General features: G+C 42.1%; 1 protein-coding gene across 2 annotated transcripts in view; it reads right to left on the bottom strand.

Annotated features, from left to right (window-relative positions):
• Positions 1-19,348, bottom strand: part of TNFAIP8L2 (TNF alpha induced protein 8 like 2) — a 370,311-nt gene that overhangs the window by 43,768 nt on the left and 307,195 nt on the right. Inside the window, exon 1 of one of the 2 annotated variants that reach the window (XM_044080523.1) lies at positions 1,498-1,750. The exons of the other annotated variant lie outside the window; for it this stretch is intronic. The gene's annotated coding sequence lies outside the window, so the exon portion shown is untranslated. Of the gene's footprint in view, positions 1-1,497; positions 1,751-19,348 lie in introns of those variants that run through there. 2 annotated transcript variants of the gene reach the window in all.

The following is a 19,348-nucleotide window of genomic DNA, read 5'->3' on the forward strand; positions in this document are numbered from 1 at the left end:
TTTTTTTTACCCACACATGAATTTGGCAGTCAGCATGCAAAACACTTGCCAAGTTCTGTATTCATTGTAATGAGGTAGTCAGCACAATACATGCTCATCTCTGTATTCTGGGTGTAATAAGGTAGCCAGTACAATGCATGCTTCGTGCAAAATTCAGGGTGCAATGAAAAGTGATCAATATTACATTTCATATAATTTCTTTTGAAACTCCTGTTTTACAAACTTCCACAAACAACACTCCAGTGATGGGTGAGCTGCTGTGTTTACATGAATGTTTAGTAACTCTGAAAATGTTTTTAAGAGATGTGATTTCCCTCTGTTATGCTGAATATAGAGACTTGAATGAATCTGCTACTGTGGTTACACAGCAGACAGAGTCAAAGCAGTTGGTAATTAGAGAAAAAGGTAGGGAGATGTTCCCTATTTATGTTGTCATTTGCTGTTCGATCACACAACAGTCTTGGCATAGGCTGTGATGGGAGCCAGCATCATGACTCTGTGGACCCCTCAGTTAAACTAGTTTTACAAAACAGAGTTACAAAAAGGAGTGAGAAACAGTACGAGTACAGCATGGTATAATGCTCGTTTCCCTCTTTACAAGGTGTGTTCTCCTGGTAGATGCATATGCAGGAAAGTGGAATAGAAGAGAAATCCCCCAAACAAATTTATCTTTTACTTTTGGTAACAAAAACATATTACAAAAATGTTTTTTCTTTACAACAAAGAATTTTCAATGTTTACCACTTCATGATGTACTGTAGTGGAGATATGAGAAGACAACAAAGCAAGCTGCAAGTATAAAGTGAAACAAAATTCTTCATATGAGACTACTTGGTAGTTTATGAAATTAGAAGCATTGCATAGTAATAAACTAGAGAAATAATAAGAAGCAACAAAATCAAAGCAGAATAAGATAGACATGAAGGGTGGGAAGCAAATAAAAGCTGCCCAAACATAAAAATGCAACTATATCATATGCTACATTAAAACAAGGCATAATTCGCTTACCAGAAGCAGGGGTAAGAATAAGAAAAAGAGGCATTGGCAAGGAAATAAAACACAGGAGAGAGAGCCAGCATTTATTAGCATGGTATGACAATATATGAAGCAACGAATTTCCATGATGGGAGAACCAGCAACAAATTAACACTGAAAAGGATGCAAAAGCTATGAGATGGTTGTGATAAGATTTTTGTGACAGGAGTAAAACATGATATAAGTGTAGGTATGTCTTGTTTGTATTTCTGAGTAACAAAGCAAGAAAAAGAAAACAAAAAAAAATACAAAGAAAGGGAGTCAGATCTGAAACAAAGGTTGCACTGATGCTAAGATATCTGGTACCAAAAAATTGCGGCATTGTGACTTTTCAGATAACAGTAGTGATCACATTATATTTTGCCAACCTTTAAAGTGAAATGGAAAACTGTCAGACTAACTACTTTCACTTATAAGATGCTCTAATTATTTTTTGAAATCCATGTTGTGTTTTTTTCTGACCTGTTGCATCTCCTTTCCTGTGTGATAATACTGGCCTTAGTGCAGCTTCTCCTTTTCACTGACTAAAGGACTGAAAGAGTGGGTGAGGTTTGGCACCCCAACTGTAGAAATGCTAAGGAATCCCTTCATAATGGTATCATCTCTTGGAACTGTTTAGTTGCAGGATCCTGCTTGGCTTGAAAACCCCTCTACTGGAATCCTTTTCTGTTATTTCCCAAGGAATGATGGTAGATGCAGGCTTTCAAGGTTAAATTATCAAACTCGCATAATGAATAACCATAATTCGGAAACGTTTTATGATTAGAAAGCCCCACCCTGGTAACTTACGTTAGGTGCACACACATTCAAAAACAAACTCTAAGCTGCTAGCTTGATTTTTATTTTCTCATTTATCGTCTGAGCCGTTGCCTTTCAATTCCTTTTTTTTTTGCATGCTTACGACTGTTGCTCAGGATGTGGCTTTGACCACAGAAGCTGCCTGCGATTACTTGTGCTGACAAGAAAAGGCACACTGTTGCCAAAGCTTAGCAAAATCAGACAAAAATATATTTGCATTAACCATGGTGTGACTCATTCCTTGCTAGCACACTTAGACTGGCTATACTTAACAGTGAGAGCTAAGAAGGCATGAGGAAACTTTTTAAAGTCTCCTGAGCCATGAGAATGACAGAGGTGTGAGGCAAGGTTGGACAAAAATACTGCTGATGGCAAAACGATACTAACCTTATAAACATCACTTCCGAAATAGGCAGAGACCTCATGCAGTGTAATTTCTTCTACAAAATATGCTTTCTAACATCCTTCTGTAAATCTAGACTTATTTTCTTCACTATTTTATTTTCTTTTTATTAAGAGTCACATTTATCAACGTTATCGTTGTTATTTTCTATATATTTCACCTTAAGGTTTTTGGTGTTCTTTTGATTTTGTTGATCCACAATATAGTCGTATATGGTATTACTTTGTAAGTCTACATTTATCTGCAATATTTGTACACATTATTTATTTATTTACTGCATTTTATCATAGGATCATATGATCATAGGAGGTTACTAGGCTAATGGCCCTGGGACCCTTACAAGCCTAGCCAAGAGTTTATCCCCCCCAAAAAACCTCAGTCATCACCTGTCACCCCTGTCAGTGAGGGACACAGGTGGAACCCCTGGGATGAATTTGTGGTTTCCTATCCACTCATCAAGGTTGCACTTGAAGAGGGTCAGCGAGGTGCTCTGTTTGTCATGTATGGGAAGTCTATTCCAGAGATGGGGCAGCTTCTGGGAGACAAACCTGTCTCTCCAGCAGGTTTTGCTAATGTCACATATTAGGTTCAGGCCTTTTGAGCGGGTAGTACACGAGGAGTTAGACTTATGGATATGGAGCATCTCTAGTAAGGCAGGGTCCAAGGTTGCCTTATAGGCGAGACACAGATCACCCCTGAAGAATCTGTACGATACCGAGTAGAGTGATGGTGATTTGACAAGTTTTGGAGGCCAGAGATTCTCTTTCTGAGGTATTTCAGTGGCCTTTCCAGTTGGTACAGATGTTTGGAGAGGTACATCCCAAACAGGGCGTTATACTCAATTATTGGTCTAATGAGGGAGGAGTATAGAGAGGTAATAACCACCTTTTTTCTGGATGCAATCCCTTTACTTATGAGATGAGCCAAGTAAAAGGCTTTTCTGTCAACTGCTGCTACATGATGGCTGAATGTGAGGTTGTTATCAACCTGAGTGCCCAGGTCTCTCACCACAGGTTGTGAGCTTAGGGGGTTGCCATTGATGTGGTAATCAGTAGGGGATGTGGTTTTGCCGAATGGTATGATGATACATTTTTTTTGCATTTGCTTGAGGCCATGACTTTGGTATCAGTCATTAGTTGCTGGAAGACCCTCTTGCAGTATGTTAACATTGTTCGGGAAGTCAATGACAGCACCCAACTTACAGTAATTGGCAAACTTGGTCAGCCACAGGCCTTTTGTCTTTTCCTGTACCTCCAAGAAATAGATGTCAAACAGTAGGGGTCCCAGGACAGATCCCTGGGGAACTTCACTAGTGACAGGTCTGCTATCAGAGGTGGAGGTGCCTATTTTGACTTTGAGGTTCCTGTCAGTGAGCCAGTTGGCCACCCACCTGATGAGATAGGGATTTACGCCAAGTTGTGTCAGCTTTTCGATGATGCCTGAGCAGGGGATTGTGCCAAAGGCCTTGGCCAAGTCAAGGTAAGCTCTTTGTACTTACTTTTCCCTCATCCAGGGCCTTGGTGACAGTCTCAAAGAAGTCAATCAGGTTCAACGGGCAGTCTCAAAGAAGTCAATCAGGTTCAACAGGCAAGATCTGCCCTTGATGAATCCGAACTGGGTGGGGTCAAGTGCTTGGAGATTGCTTATGTCCTTGTTTATGAGATCCATAATAATATGCTCCATGGCTTTACAGATCAGACTTGTTAAGCTTATGAGGCAATAGTTTCCAGGGTCAGCAGTGGCACCACCTTTGTGCAAGGGGATGACAATGGCGGCTCTCCACTCTGCTGGAATGAAGCCAGTACTTAGGCTGTGGTTGAATAGGGTGTTCAATGGCGAAGCCAGTTCTGGCAGGAGATGGTGCAGAATACATCCTGGGATACTATCAGGTCCCATGGAAGTTGTGTTTTTTGCCTTGGATAGGGCCTGTAACACTTGATCTATGGAGATGTGAGGTGCAGGATAAGTATCGGGGATGTCAAAAAGGGCCTTTGGGGGGGCAGGGGGGGTGAAGTTTGTGCTGAACCTATCTGCTAGCAGGTTGGCTAAGTCAACAGGATCAGTGTAAGTGGTACTGTTAAGAACTAATTTGGAACAAATCTGGGCTTTGCCATGGAGATTCCTGATGTAATTGAAGAAGACTTTATGGTTTCCCTTTGTTATGGAGGCTAGTTTCGATTCATAATTGGCCTTGGAGGTTTTCACTAGTGATCTAATTTGCTTGTTGAGGCTAAGGAGGGAGTTTTTTAATTTTGGAATTTGTTCCCTTTTATCCTTGGACAACAGTTTCTTCCTTTTGTTGTAAAGCCTGTTGATAGAGGGTGTTCACCAAACAGGTTTGTGTTTCCTTGAGGAGCAGGTTTTGATTCTGTTGGGTATGGCTGAGTCCATGAAGTTGTACAGATGCTTGTAAACTGCATTGGCATACTGTTCAGCATAGTTGTCTGCATCCTCGGGGGGGGGGGGGTGAAGTTACAGATACCCTCCCTTATGGGGTTATAGTCAGCTTTTGAGAAGTTTTTTAGCTTGATTTCGGCTGGGGGGGGGTTGCATGGGATAGAAACTTTGACTGAGACAGTCTGATGATCTGATTTAATTATGGAAGGACATACTATGAGAGTGGAGCACCCATGTTGGTGAGAACCAAGTCCAGAATGTTATCAATGTGTTAAAATGCTTAAACCTCAGTATTCTAGGTCACAAATAGCTAACTGATGTTTAATGTGTTCTTAAATCTCGGATACTCATAAACATATTATAGAGAGAAATTCCAAGTGTCTACCAGTTAAAAATCAAAAACATGAAATCAAATAACGCACAAATACATTTTACTAGTCTTTTCTTTGATAAGCAGGAATTTGTGTGCAAATTCTCCAAGTCATATAACATGTTGCAGGTAGCATACAGAGTTATTAGGACTTCTGCAGAAGAGTGCTCTTCTTATCAAAGAGCAACATTAGCATTGATGTGTAAGGTGTTTTGAGACTTCAGATAATAGCTCAAAGAATACCTCTTCACCCAACCAAAGTGCAGCTACACTCAGGTCATGCTATATAACCCCCGCAGCTCTCTCACACCACTTTATCCCTATTTCATCCTTCCCTGTCTCAATCGTTCTACCTCCCTCTTCTCTTTGCATCTCTCACACTCCACTCCTTTCTACTACTCTTCCCTCTGCATGCCTCTGTCGTCTCCCCACAGTATCCTTTCCTGCAGCTATTCTCGCTTGTCTCTTCTAACGCCTTTCTACTTCTACTACTCTTCCCTCTGCATGCCTCTGTCTTCTTCCCACAGTATCCTTTCCTGCAGCTATTCTCACTTGTCTCTTCTAATGCCTTTCTACTTTTCTATGTAATGATATGCTGCTATCACTATAGCATAAATATTCCATATTTCCTTACTCCTTTCACACTGTAAAAGGACATTATGATGTTTAGCGCCACTGTATTATTCATTTAAGGCTTGTAGTGTATTGCTGTACTACTTTTTATTATCTGTTGTCTTATATTAGTAGTGACAGCACTGTGTCCTTCCACATGCTCACACATCCTGAGTACGTAGCTCAGTCACAGAGGTACATTTCAGCAAGGAGCTTGGAGTATACCATTATGATGTTTAGGGCCACTGTATTATTCATTTAAGGCTTATAGTGTATTGCTGTACTACTTTTTATTATCTGTTGTCTTATAATAGTAGTGACAGCACTGTGTCCTACCACAGAAGCCATGCTTACAACCTTAAACAATATTTATTATATTATTGGCTGGCCTTTTTCTCTTTCAGGTAATTTGTTATACTTTTGCTGCTACTCTCTTAGCAGTCTGGAGTAGCATATCCCTTGTGTTTCCAAAGCATGTGTTAGACTAATGTTCCTATTACATAAAATTGTTCCACTGAGAGTAGAACAGATAAAGACTCCTGCTGGTGTTGGAGCTGTTTCCCGCTATGCTCCCTTCCTACCCCTGATTCCCCAGCCACTCCTCTTGAATTACATTTATAGGATCTGTTCTTCACCCACTGCTTCTCCTACTTCCCAGCCCCCTTAAAGGCATACACATAAATATAAACATACCCTGGGTACAAGACTACACACACAATTCTGAAGCCATCAGTCTGCATTTAAGCACTTTAACTTTATTTCATCTCTTATGTTTACTAACTAACCACAGTGACTATAACTTACACCATACACCTGACTCAGCTATCTACTTCTAGCCCTCCTATATTCATACCCTAGTGTTTTAGCACCTCTTTTTCTGATATCTCTAAAAAGCCACATGCCATGCTTCTCTTAAACATTACTGTATCCTTACTCTTTCTGCTTTATCACCTTACAACTCATGATGCATCACCCAGTGCTGTACACATTTCTCCCACTATGTAATTCACCTCTAACCATTCAAATCATCCCACTTATTCATCACATCCCTCCTCCCATTCTGATTCTCTAGTAGCCTCTAAAATGTATCCCACGCCACACACACCCATCTCCTCCCAAAACAGGGGCCACACCACCATCACCAAAACCATCAAAACCCCACCCGGCTGTCTTAAACTCACCCAAACAGCTTAAATTAATTTCCTTAAATACTTATAGCATCGATAATACAATTTCAGAACTCCATTTTTTTGATCTCTCATAATGCATTAGATATTTTTGCCATAACTGAAATATGGCTAACCCCCCATATACATGACTCTGAAATATCGATCCCTGTTACATTATCATCAAGACTGACAGAACTCAGAAAAGGTGGTGGAGTAGCTTTACTGTTCCATGGCTATCTTGAAATCCTGCCCTGCAATAGACCTATTTCTGAATCCCATAATAATGAACTCCTCGTTTTCCATCTTAAACTAAGTAAACATAAGCAACAGTGTATTGTGGTACTCTATATTCCCCCAGGTTATAATGCTGCAACATTAAAAAACATCCTAAACTGGATCTCACATACAATTTCTAATGAAAAGACAATCCCAGATGATGTTAGTTTCAATTGACAGTTATCACTGTAACAAAAGGAGCTACTGCCAGCCCAGCTATCTGGAATTTTGTAAATAATTATATGTCATTTGTGAATATTAATATGATTTGTATAGAAGTTTGACAGAAGGAGATACTACCAGCCCAGCTATCTGGAATTTTGTAAGTGGTTGTGTGTTATTTGTGAATAGCAACATGATTCATATGCCTGTGTTGCAAATATATTAGAACTGTATGCTATATTGTATAGACGTGTGGTGAAAAGATATTTTTATACACTGTTGTAATTGTTTAGATGTATGTATTTTAACAGGGGAGACTAAATATTCAGAAGAATGGTTGAGGTTGAGTTACTTTATGGCTGGGCCATAAACAAAAGAGATGTTATCTGTCAGTTTCAGTGCAGTAGCAGACATAATGTCTAGAACTAGACATTTTTTGTATTGTGTGGTGGAATGTAATTTGTTTTATGACTTCCACCATTTGCCATAAGATCTAAGGTCTATGTGTTTTCGCAGGGAGATGCTAAATGCTACAGCTGCATCAATATTTTTTACCTGGGATAGTCAGATGACAAGAAGTGATGTCATGCTTCAAGTATCCCACAGCTATATTTGAGATATTAATTTAAGAACTCTCTGAGAGAGACTGAGCATTTTGTATTTTGCCTTTGACCTGACAGTATCAGCTGGAAAACCCACTCACATCTGTCTTGCCTGGCTCTGGAAGTAAGTTAACTAGGGTACAGTCATTTCTTTTAGTTACGGTTAGGAATATAGATAAGTGTAGCTTAGTTGTTTTCTTTATTTATTTGAGACTGTCCTGCAAAGTTGTTTTACATATTTCCTATGATTTTGAACTCTGAAGTGACTGTGATTGTTTACTAAGTATTTTCTTATTTTTTATTATTAATTATTAAATATATTTAAATCTTCCAGTTGTGGCTGGTCTGTCTAGAGATATTTAAGCTCTTCGTGTACTTGCATATCTATTTGGTAACACAGTGCAGGCCACTCCTAATAGCCTTACTCTTGGTCAAACTACCATTTGGATTAATAGTAACATTACACAGTAAGATTGGACACCTTTTGTTAAGGGCCTTAAAGTAGCTGATAAGGAAAGTCTGGTGGCAGTCCAAACTACCTTACAGTCTGGGCAGAAGGGGGCATAGCTAGTAAACCTGTGCCAGCCTTTCCCAGGTGTGTGTGTGTGTTTCAGTATAAATCAAATCTCAAAGAGAGTGTGTGTGTGTGTGTGTGTGTGTGTGTGTGTGAGCTATGTGGACGAGGACATGAAGCACTGGTTGGACAGAGAGGGTGCTGGAGGTCTTGGCTTGGCCACTTAGCTGATATCTCAACTCTATAGCTGTACCAAATGGGGAGTCTTATTGGAGATCTGGAGAAAGAGGGAAGAAACAGCCCCAGACTGACTGTGGTCTCTGTGTGCTCTTAAGGGAAATTGCACTTTACTAGTCATCCTCACAGTGTGTACATCCCCCACTGTTGCCAGTGGTGTGGACTGAGACTTCTTGATTACTGGGCCAGTGCTGGGGCGTCACATATTAATTGGTTGACAGTGGTGGAATATCCACATATTAGGATTCAATGATGTGGAGACTGAATTCCTATAGCCTGTAAACAGTGGTCACTGAAGAAGGTGTTTGTACTCTCAGTCAGCCACACAGTAAACATTCAAAGTTTCATATCACATTGGTTTTAATTTATTTTGTTAACTTAGTCAGGGAGAGCAGGCAAGGATGTCAGCAGATGATTATGGCAAGCTGACAAGGAGCCAGTTGGTTGAGATATGCCAGACCAAATGACTGGTACATACCAACTCTTACTAAAGCAGAAATGATTGTAGCCTTGGGCACAGCTGCATCACTGACCAGCAACCAGGAGGACAACCAGGCTGGCCTTGGAGATATACAACTCTCAGGAAATGGACAGTTCAACCTTTCCACAGAGGACTTAAAAATCCTTCTAGAGTTAAAAAGACTTGAACTGGAGGCCAAACATTTGGAAATAGAAGCAGCAGAGAGACTGAGACATCTGGAGCTGAGGAAAATGAGAAACTGTGATGTCTGGAAGCTGAGGAGAATGAGAGGCAGAGGCAACATGAGAAGGAGATGCTGACTCTTCGCCAGTGTAATGGGGAAGGGAGTAACCAAACCCCAGAAGCAACAAAGGTCTGTACATTTCTTCCACAATTTACAGAGGGGGATAGTTTTGATAGTTTCATTCATATGTTTGAAAGGGTATGTAAATAGTATAATGCTGACCAAGGGCTCTGGGTACAGTCTCTGACCCCCTTACTCCATGGTAAAGCTGTAAATGCTATTTCTAAATTCTCTGATACTGATTGCTTAAATTATAATACTATTAAAAATCATCTGTTAGTGTTTTAAGCTAACACTTGAAGCTTATAGAAAAAAGTTTTGTGAGCATAGATGCAAGGCAGATGAAAGTGTATGTGAATATATTGCTGAGTTAAGCACTTATTTTCATAGGTGGGTGAATGGGTGTCAGGTCACCACTTTTGAAGGGCTGGTAGACCTTTTGATGAGAGAACAAGCCCTTAGCACTTTGTCTGAGGAAATGAGAATCTGGTTAGCAGATAGGCAATGCAATACTGCAGATGAGTTGGGGAAGAAGGGAAAATAAAATCATCATGGATTCTAAAGACAACCACAAAGCCTTCTACAGCTATGTCAAAAATCTCAATGGTGACACTCAGATTTACAGCACAATAGCACTAGATTTACTGAACCAACTGATATTGCCAACATCCTGGCAGACAAGTTCAGTGCAAACTTTACTCCTCCACCCACCCAAGGGGCTCATCTCCATACCGGAAGATAGCAAAGCCCCTGTAATCACAGATGCACAAGTAAAGACAGCACTCCCCAAAGCCAAGAACACAGCATCCATGGGACGATAGACAACATCCCAGGCTGTGTTCTGCATAAACTACAGAATAAACTGACACCCCACCTAAGTACCATGTTCAACAATAGCCTCACTTCAGGCATTGTGCCTATGGAATGACACACGGTGACAGTTTGACAGTTATCCCACTCCACAAATGGGATGCCACTACTGACCCCGGGAACTACCATCCCATTAGCCTGATGAGCCTGTTCTGCAAGACCATGGAACGCATCCACCTGGAACTTATAAACAAAGACATAGGTATCCTCTAAACTCTGGACCCCACTCAGTCTGGGTTTGTAAAAGGTAGATCATGCCTCCTAAACCTGATTGACTTCTTTGAAGCAATCGTCAGAGCTGTAGACAAGGGTAAGGTGGTGCACACAGCCAATCTTGACCTCGCCAAGGCTTTCAACACCATCCCCAACTCTGGTATTATAGATAAACTCACTGGACTGGGCATAAATCCCTATGTCACAAGATGGACGGCCAACTGACTCACTGACAGAACCCCCACAGTGAAAGTAGCTGACTCCAAATCCGACTTCAGACCAGTGACAAGTGGAGTACCACAAGGTTCGGTCTTGGGTCCTCTCCTGTTCGGTATCTACTTTTTAGAAGTCCACGCTAATACAGCTGGTCTCTTGCTAATGAAGTTCACAGACAACTGAAAACTAGAGCCATAATAGATTTGCCTAAGGATGTGGACACTCTACAAAGAGGCCTCACTGATACTGATGCTTGGTGTCAAAGTCATGGCCTAAAGCTCAATGCCAAGAAGTGCATTGTCATCCCCTTTGGGAAAAATACCGTACCCATGAACTACCACATAGATGGTAGCCTACTAAACACCGAAAGTGTGATAAGAGACCTTGGGACACAGGTGGACAGTAGTCTCTCCTTTGATAATCACGTCGCCACAGTAGTCAGGAAATCCTTCTACGTGGCATACCTAATCACAAAGGGCTTCTCCTCCAGAAAAACAGAGGTCATCGTTCCTCTCTACTCATCCCTCATCAGACCCATTATAGAGTACAGCGCCCCATTTGGCATGTACATTGCAAGACATCTACAACAACTAGAAAGGCCACAGAAATACCTCACTATGAGGATTACTGGCCTCAAACAGATGCCATATGCAGACCATCTCAAAAAAATCCAGCTCTACTCCATCACATATTGCCTACTCAGAGGTGACCTCTGCCTAACATACAAAGCCATGTCTAACCCAGATCTGATGGACATGCTAGACTTAAAGAAATCCCAATTTCTCTGTGCCACATGCTCTAGGGAGCTAAACCTTGTCACCACAATAAACAGAACATGCTGGAGGGATAGATTCCTGTCCCAGAGACTTCCCATGCTCTGGAACAGACTACCCATCAAGCAAAGCTCCTCATTAGCCCTCTTTAAGAGAAATCTTGGCAATTGGATGGGAAATCGAAAATTCACCTCTGGGATCACTTTTGTGGCTCTGCTCGACAGGGGCACAGGAAAATAATTTTCTTGAGTGGCGAAAGCCAGGGAACCTCTTTTGGCTAGGCTTGTATAGGCCCTGGGACCAATAGCCTAGTTCTTATCTATGAACTTATGAACCTATGCCTAGCAAGCAGGGCATCACTGCACAGGAAAGGGATACCCAGTGCTGCTTACTGGTCTAAGGGAGCCCATCATGGGCAGCCTAAACCTTTCTAACAGAGTCCACCAGTAGCAGGGGAAGCCGCTAGTCCAGATACATGTCCATACCAAGGGCTAAATGTTTTAAATACAAACAGTGGGGCCATGTAGCATATAGATGTCCAAGGAGGCAAGGCATGGAACAAAGGTTGGGAGAGCCAGTAAGTGGTAATGACAGAATGCCAACAATAAGTTGTCTGGAGACAACAAGGGTACCAAACTACCACAAGAGGTTATATCCTATCTTAGTAAATGGGAAACAGGACACTGCTAAGAGAGACACAGCCTCTGACCTAACCATTGTGAAGCCTGCAATGGTTAAAGAGGAGCACTACTTGCTTGGGCAGTCTACTCCAGTCAAAGCTTTAGGAGGGACCCCATTACAAATAGCTTTGGCTAGGGTTCACCTTGACTGGGAGGGTGGAAAAGGAAGCCAGCAAGTAGGTGTGTTTGAGGCTATCCCTGCAGATGACCCGATAATGAATACGTTTGATAATGCAGCATGTGGGTCTGGTAGCTTGGGTGAGAGTCAGACAGACTGCAGAGCTGAAGCCAGGACTGGTGTGGTGGTTACTTCATAGAGGGAGCTACCCTGTAGCAGTGAGAATGAAGGTGAACCACAGCTGCTTGTGGGTGCTGATGCTCCCTTGGACAGAGTGACTGCAAGGGCAGATGTGAGTAGTAGTACTCAGGCAGAGAGGCACCACTGTCAGACGATACTAGACTTCATGTAGTAGGGGAGCTGGAAAGGGTTACAAAGAGAGAGTTGAGACAGGCTCAGCTCTCAGACCCTACATTACAAAGCCTGAGGGGAGGTAGCTAGTGAGGCACTTGATTTTCAAGGGAAGGGGGAATCTGCATACTGGGACAAAGGGTTACTGTATAGAGAGTGGTGAGAGAATACAGCAGTTGATAGTACCCAGAGCCTACCATCTGGCACTTCTAGCCATAGCCTATGATATTCCCTTTACAGGTCATATGGGCATAAAGCATACCAAGAAACATATTATGCAGAACTTTTATTGGCCTGGGATTTTAAGAGATGTAATGGGGCACTGCAGGACCTGTGAGCAGTGCCAAAAGGAAGACGAGGCAGGAGACAAGGTCAAGGCTCCTTTGATGCCTTTGCCTGAGATTGAGGAGCCATTTCAGAGGGTAGGTATGGATATTTTGGGATCTCTGAGTACCCCAAGTTCCCCAAGGAAAAAGTATATCCTAGTGGTAACTCCAAAAAGTACTATGTGCAGATAAACAAATAAAACAAAGAAGCACCAAACCAAGCCAAGAACGACCACAAGGAATAGCGTAACTCTACTTTAATCTCCGCTTTCGTCACTAGGACGTCTTCAGAATAATGAATACACACATTGCAACTAACTTAAATGCTATTCTCTTAATTACTGACACACAAATCAATCAGCTACAATTCAATTAATCTACTAAGTCTTAAAATCATACTACAATGTACAAAAATAATGTTAAAAAACAATGAAAAGTATTCTCTAATAAAAATTAATACAAATATAAAATGTTAATGAATCTCAAATAAAAATTAATACAAATATAACATTAGGAAAATAGTTGAACACAACTGAAAAATCATAGAAGGAAACAAGGATCTTTCACAAGCAGTAGGACCCAGACCTAGATTTGTTTATAAGAATAGTTTTAATATGAAGGCCCTCTTAGAGAAAGGTAGAGACAAGAGTTTGACACATCCTATGGTGTCTGATAAACTCCATGGGATGTATAAGTGTTATGACTTGTGGTATGTGCAGATTCATTCTGGAAGGATCTTATATACTGAGTTGCCATACATTCCTTACACCATAGGTGTCAATGGAGTTTACACCTGTAAGACTGGGGGGGGGGGGGGGTTATGTGGCGGTTTGTGACAGATGCCAACATTTTTATGTAGGGATGACCACTAGGAGTTTAAATAAATATATTAGGGAACATGTATATAGTATAAAGAAATTGGATAGGAATAATTCCTTGTATAAACATAGCCAGGAATGTTCCGGTTTTAGAAAGTTTTTGTTCACCATTTTGGAACATTGTACTTTGGACATCAGAGGTGGTAAATTCAAAAACCTTCTGGAACAATGAGAAACAAGATGGCAAATAAAGTTAAAGGCAGATAAGAAACCTGGCCTCAATGAGACTATAAATATAAAGTGTTTTCTAAAGAACAGAAGGTTATGTACTAAGAAAGAAAGTATTTTTAATTAGTATTAGTTTCATTAACATTTTATATTTGTATTAATTTTTATTAGAGAATACTTTTCATTGTTTTTTAACATTATTGTTGTGCATTGTAGTTTGTTTTTAAAACTTAATAGATTAATTGAATTGTAGTTGATTGATTTGTGTGTCAATAATTAAGAGAATTTAGGTTGGTTGCGATGTGCGTATTCATTATTCTGAAGAAGTCCTAGTGACGAAAGCGGAGATTAAAGTAGAGTTACGCATATCCTAGTGGTAGTAGATTATGCTACCAGATACCCAAAAGTGGTGGCCCTATCCTTCATTGAGGCAGAAAAGGTGGCAAATACTTTGTTAGAGATTTTCAACAGGGTAGGTTTCCCAAAAGAAATACTGACTGACAGGGCTAATTTCATGTAAGACCTGATGGCTTGTCTGTGGAAGCACTGTGGGGTGAAGCACCTAAAGACCACCCCTACCATCCCCAGATTTATGGTCTTGTTGAGAGGTTAAACTCTGCACTCAAGACAATGCTATGGGCATTTGCAGACCTGTTCAAGAGGGATTGGGACAAATATTTGCCACATCTGTTGTTTGTTTATAGAGAGGTGCCCCAAGAATCCACAGGTTTTTCACCCTTCAAGTTGTTGTATGGGCATAGGGTGAGGGGACCTCTAAATTTGATTTGAGATGAGTGGGAGGGTGAGTGTGAATGCCACAAGGAGTCTGTTGTGGCATATGTCCTACACCTCAGGACAAGGCTCAGGAAATTCATTGGCTTGGCCCAGGAGAACCTATCAGAAGCCCAACAGCAGAAAAAGATTTGGTATGACAGGAATGCTTGAGCTAGAGAGTATGCTGTAGGGCAGTAGGTAATGGTTCTCATTCCTGTCAGACACCACAAGCTGCAGGCACATTGGGTGGGACCCTTCAAATTGGTAAGGAAGATCAGTGATGTTAACTACATGGTAGAACTGCTAGGCAGGAGGCAGGGGCGCAAACTGTACCACATTAACACCATGAAACCTTACCATGATAGAGACGCTCTTGTGCTGAGTATTTGCAGTGAATGGCTGGAGAAGTCTGAGGGGGATATGGTGACTGATCTCCTCAATAAGGCCCGGACTAACCCCTCATTGAAAGGGGTAACAATATCCCAGAAGCTATCCCCTACCCAGGTTCATGAAATCCGAGCAGTGTTACAGGAGTTTGGGGGACATGTTCACTGGGAAACCAGGGTGCACCCACCTGGTGCAGCACCATGTGGATAAAGGACCCCAAAGACCTATTAATCAGGCCCCTTATAGAGTGCCTGAGAGGGTCAAACAGACTCTGAGGGGGAAGATACAGGAAATGTTCGAACTAGGGGTAATCCAGGAGTCCAGCAGTCCCTGGGTATTCCTAGTAGTGCTGGTACCAAAGAAGCATGGCAGCACCAGGTTCTGTATCGACTACAGCAAATTAAATAGTCACACAGATTCATATGCTTACCCCATGCCTAGGACAGGTGAAGCCCTAGAGCAGCTGGATAGGGCTAAGTATCTTACCACTATTGATCTTACCAAGAGTTACTGGCAGGTGCCCTAGACTCCCAGTGCTAGAGAGAGGTCAGCCTTTGTGACTCCTTTTAGCTTGTATGAGTTCACGAAGATGCCATTTGGGATGCAAAATACCCCAGTGGCTTTCCAGAGGGTGGTAGATCATATCCTAGCAGAAGCAGGAGATTTTGCCTTTGCTTACCTAGATGATATTGCCATCTATAACCATTCCTGGCAAGAGCACCTTCAGCATGTCATAGAGGTGCTGAGCAAACTACAGATGGCAGGGTTGACCATTAAGCCCAGTAAATGTCAAGTGGGTATGGCAGAAGTCTCATACCTGGGACATAGAGTGGAGAGTGGTAAGATCAGACCAAAACTTGCCAAAGTGGAAGCCATCCAGGCATGGCCTGTCCCATTACCAAAAAGCATGTGAGGGCATTCATAGGGAGAGGAGGGTACTACAGAAAGTTTGTTCCCAATTATAGTACCATAGCTGCTCCCCCTCACAGACCTGACAAGGAAAAACAAGCCAGATAAGGTAGTGTGGACCCCAGCATGTGAGCAGGCATTACAGAAGCTTAAAGGAGCTTTGGGAGGACCCCCTGTGTTAGCCAGTCCAGATTACAGCAAAGAATTTGTTGTGTAGGTGGATGCTTCAAACCATAGGGTGGAGGCTGGACTCAGCCAGGTTTCCTTGGAGAGCGAATAGTACCCAGTGGTACATCTCACCCATAGGCTCCAACCCAGGTAGGAATGTTATGCAGCTGTAGAAAAAGAATGCCTAGCCATAGTGTGGGCACTGCAGGACTTCAGCCTTATCTGTATGGAAGGAAATTCACTCTAGTTACAGACCAGTATCCCTTAAAATGGCTACATCAAGCCAGCCAGCAAAATGCCAAGTTACTAAGGTGGAGCCTAGGGTTGCAGGCATATGATATGACAGTGCAGCACCACAGTGGGGTTAGCAATGCCAGCACAGATGGGTTCTGAAAACAGAGAATGGGGTAGTGTATTCCCAGATAGGCTCATTATCTCAAGCAGTGTTTCTCAAGGGTCACTTGAAAAACTAACTTAAGTTTTCGGAGGGGGATGTAACAAAAGGAGCTACGACCAGCCCAGCTGTCAGGAATTTTGTAAATAATTATATGTCATTTGTAAATATTAATATGATTTCCACAATTTGAGTGTGCGATGGATGAGAAAGATAAATTTTGGAGTAAATTGGATGAAGTTGTGGTGAGTGTACCCAAGGGTGAGAGACTAGTGATTGGAGCGGACTTTAATGGGCATGTTGATGAAGTGAACAGAGGGGATGAGGAAGTGATGGGTAGGTATGGTGTTAAGGAGAGGAATGCAGAAGGTCAGATGATTGTGGATTTTGCGAAAAGGATGGACATGGCTGTGGTGAATACGTATTTTAAGAAGAGGGAGGAGCATAGGGTGACGTATAAGAGTGGAGGAAGATGCACACAGGTGGATTATATCCTATGTAGGAGGGCCAGTCTGAAGGAAATTGGAGACTGTAAAGTTTTGCAGGGGAAAGTGTAGTTAAGCAGCATAGAATGATGGTCTGTAGGATGACGTTGGTGATCAAGAAGAGGAGGAGGAGGAGTGTGAAAGCAGTGCCAAGGATTAAATAGTGGAAGTTAAAAAAGGGTGATTGTGAAGTGGAGTTTAGGGAAGAGTTAAGACAGGCACTGGGAGGCAGTGGAGAGTTACCAAATATCTGGGTAACTACAGCAGAACTAGTAAGGGAGACTGCTAGAAAGGTGCTTGCTGTGACATCTGGATAGAAGAAGGAGGACAAGGAGAACTGGTGGTGGAATGAGGAAGTACAGGAGAGTATACAGAGGAAGAGGCTGGTGAAGAAGAAGTGGAATTGTCAAAGAGATGAAGAAAATAGACATGAGTATAAGGAGATGAGGCACATGGCAAAGAGAGAGGTGGCAAAAGCTAAGGATAAGGCATATGGAGAGTTGTATGAGAGACTGGACACTAAAGAGGGAGTAAAGGACCTGTACTGATTGGCTAGACATAGGGACAGAGCTGGGAAAAATGTGCAGCAAGTAAGGGTGATAAAGGATAGTGAGGGAAAGGTACTCACAAGAGAGGAGAGTGTGTTGAGTAGATGGAAAGAGTATTTTGAGAGGCTGATGAATGAAGAGAATGAGAGAGAGAGAAGGTTGGATGATGTGGGGATAGTGAATCAGAAAGTGAAACAGATTAGCAAGGAGGAAGTAAGGACAGCTATGAAAAGGATAAAGAATGGAAAGGCTGTTGGCCCAGATGACATCCCAATGGAAGCATGGAGGTGCTTAGGAGAAATGGTATTGGAATTTTTAACTAGATTGTTTAATGAAATTTTGGAAAGTCAGAGGATGCCTGAGGAGTGGAGAAAAAGTGTTTTGGTACCTATCTTTAAGAATAAGGGTGATGTGCATAGCTGCAGTAACTACAGAGGGATAAAACTGATCAGTCACAGCTTGAAGTTATGGGAGAGAGTAGTAGAAGCTAGGTTAAGAAGGGAGGTGATGATTAGTGATCAGCAGTGTGGTTTCATGCCAGGAAAGAGCACTACAGATGCGATGTTTGCTCTGAGAGAGTTAATGGAGAAATAAAGAGAAGGTCAGAAGGAGTTGCATTGTGTCTTTGTAGACTTGGAGAAAGCATATGACAAGGTGCCTAGAGAAGAGTTGTGGTATTGTATGAGGAAGTCAGGAGTGGCAGAGAAGTATGTAAGAGTGGTACAGGATATGTACGAGGGTAGTGTGGCAGTGGTGAGGACTGCAGTGGGAGTGACAGATCCGTTTAAGGTGGAGGTGGGATTACATCAAGGATCAGCTCTGAGTCCTTTCTTATTTGCAGTGGTGATGGACAGGTTGACAAATGAGATCAGACAGGAGGCCCCGTGGACTATGATGTTTGCAGATGACATTGTGATCTGTAGTGAGAGTAGGAATTAGGTTGAGGAGACTCTGGAGAGGTGGAGATATGCTCTAGAGAGCAGAGGAATGAAGGTCAGCAGGGCTAAGACAGAATATATGTGTGTAAATGAGAGGGAGGGTAGAGGAATGGTGATGATGCAGGGAGTAGAGTTGGTAAAGGTGGACGAGTTTAAATACTTGGGATCAACAGTTCAGAGTAATGTTGAATGTGGAAGAGAGATGAAGAAGAGAGTACAGGCAGGGTGGAATGGGTGGAGAAGAGTGTCAGGAGTGATTTGTGACAGACGGGTACCAGTAAGAGTGAAAGGGAAGGTCTACAAGACAGTAGTGAGACCAGCTATGTTATATGGGTTGGAGACAGTGGCACTGAAAAAAAGGCAGAGTTAAAGATGTTAAGATTTGCACTCAGTGTGACTAGGATGGATAGGATTAGGAATCAGTATATTAGAGGGTCAGCTCATGTTGGACAGTTTGGAGATAAAGCAAGAGAGACGAGATTGCGTTGGTTTGGACATGTGCTGAGGAGGGATGATGGGTATATTGGGAAAAAGATGCTAAGGATGGAGCTGCCAGGTAAGAGGAAAAGAGAAAGGCCTAAGATAAGGTTTATGGACGTGGTGAGAGAGGACATGCAGGTGGTTGGTGTGACAGAGCAAGATGCAGAGGATAGGAAGAAATGGAAAGAGATGATCCGCTGTGGCGACCCCTAATGGGAAAAGCCGAAAGATGATGATGAATATGATTTATATAGAAGTGTGACAGAAGGCGATACTGCCAGTGTAGTTATCTGGAATTTTGTAAGTGACTGTGTGCCATTTGTGAATAGCAAC

The sequence above is a fragment of the Protopterus annectens genome, chromosome 8.part0 (genome assembly GCF_019279795.1).
Source record: "Protopterus annectens isolate FY-2018-M chromosome 8.part0, PAN1.0, whole genome shotgun sequence".
NCBI classification, from domain to species: domain Eukaryota; kingdom Metazoa; phylum Chordata; order Ceratodontiformes; family Protopteridae; genus Protopterus; species Protopterus annectens.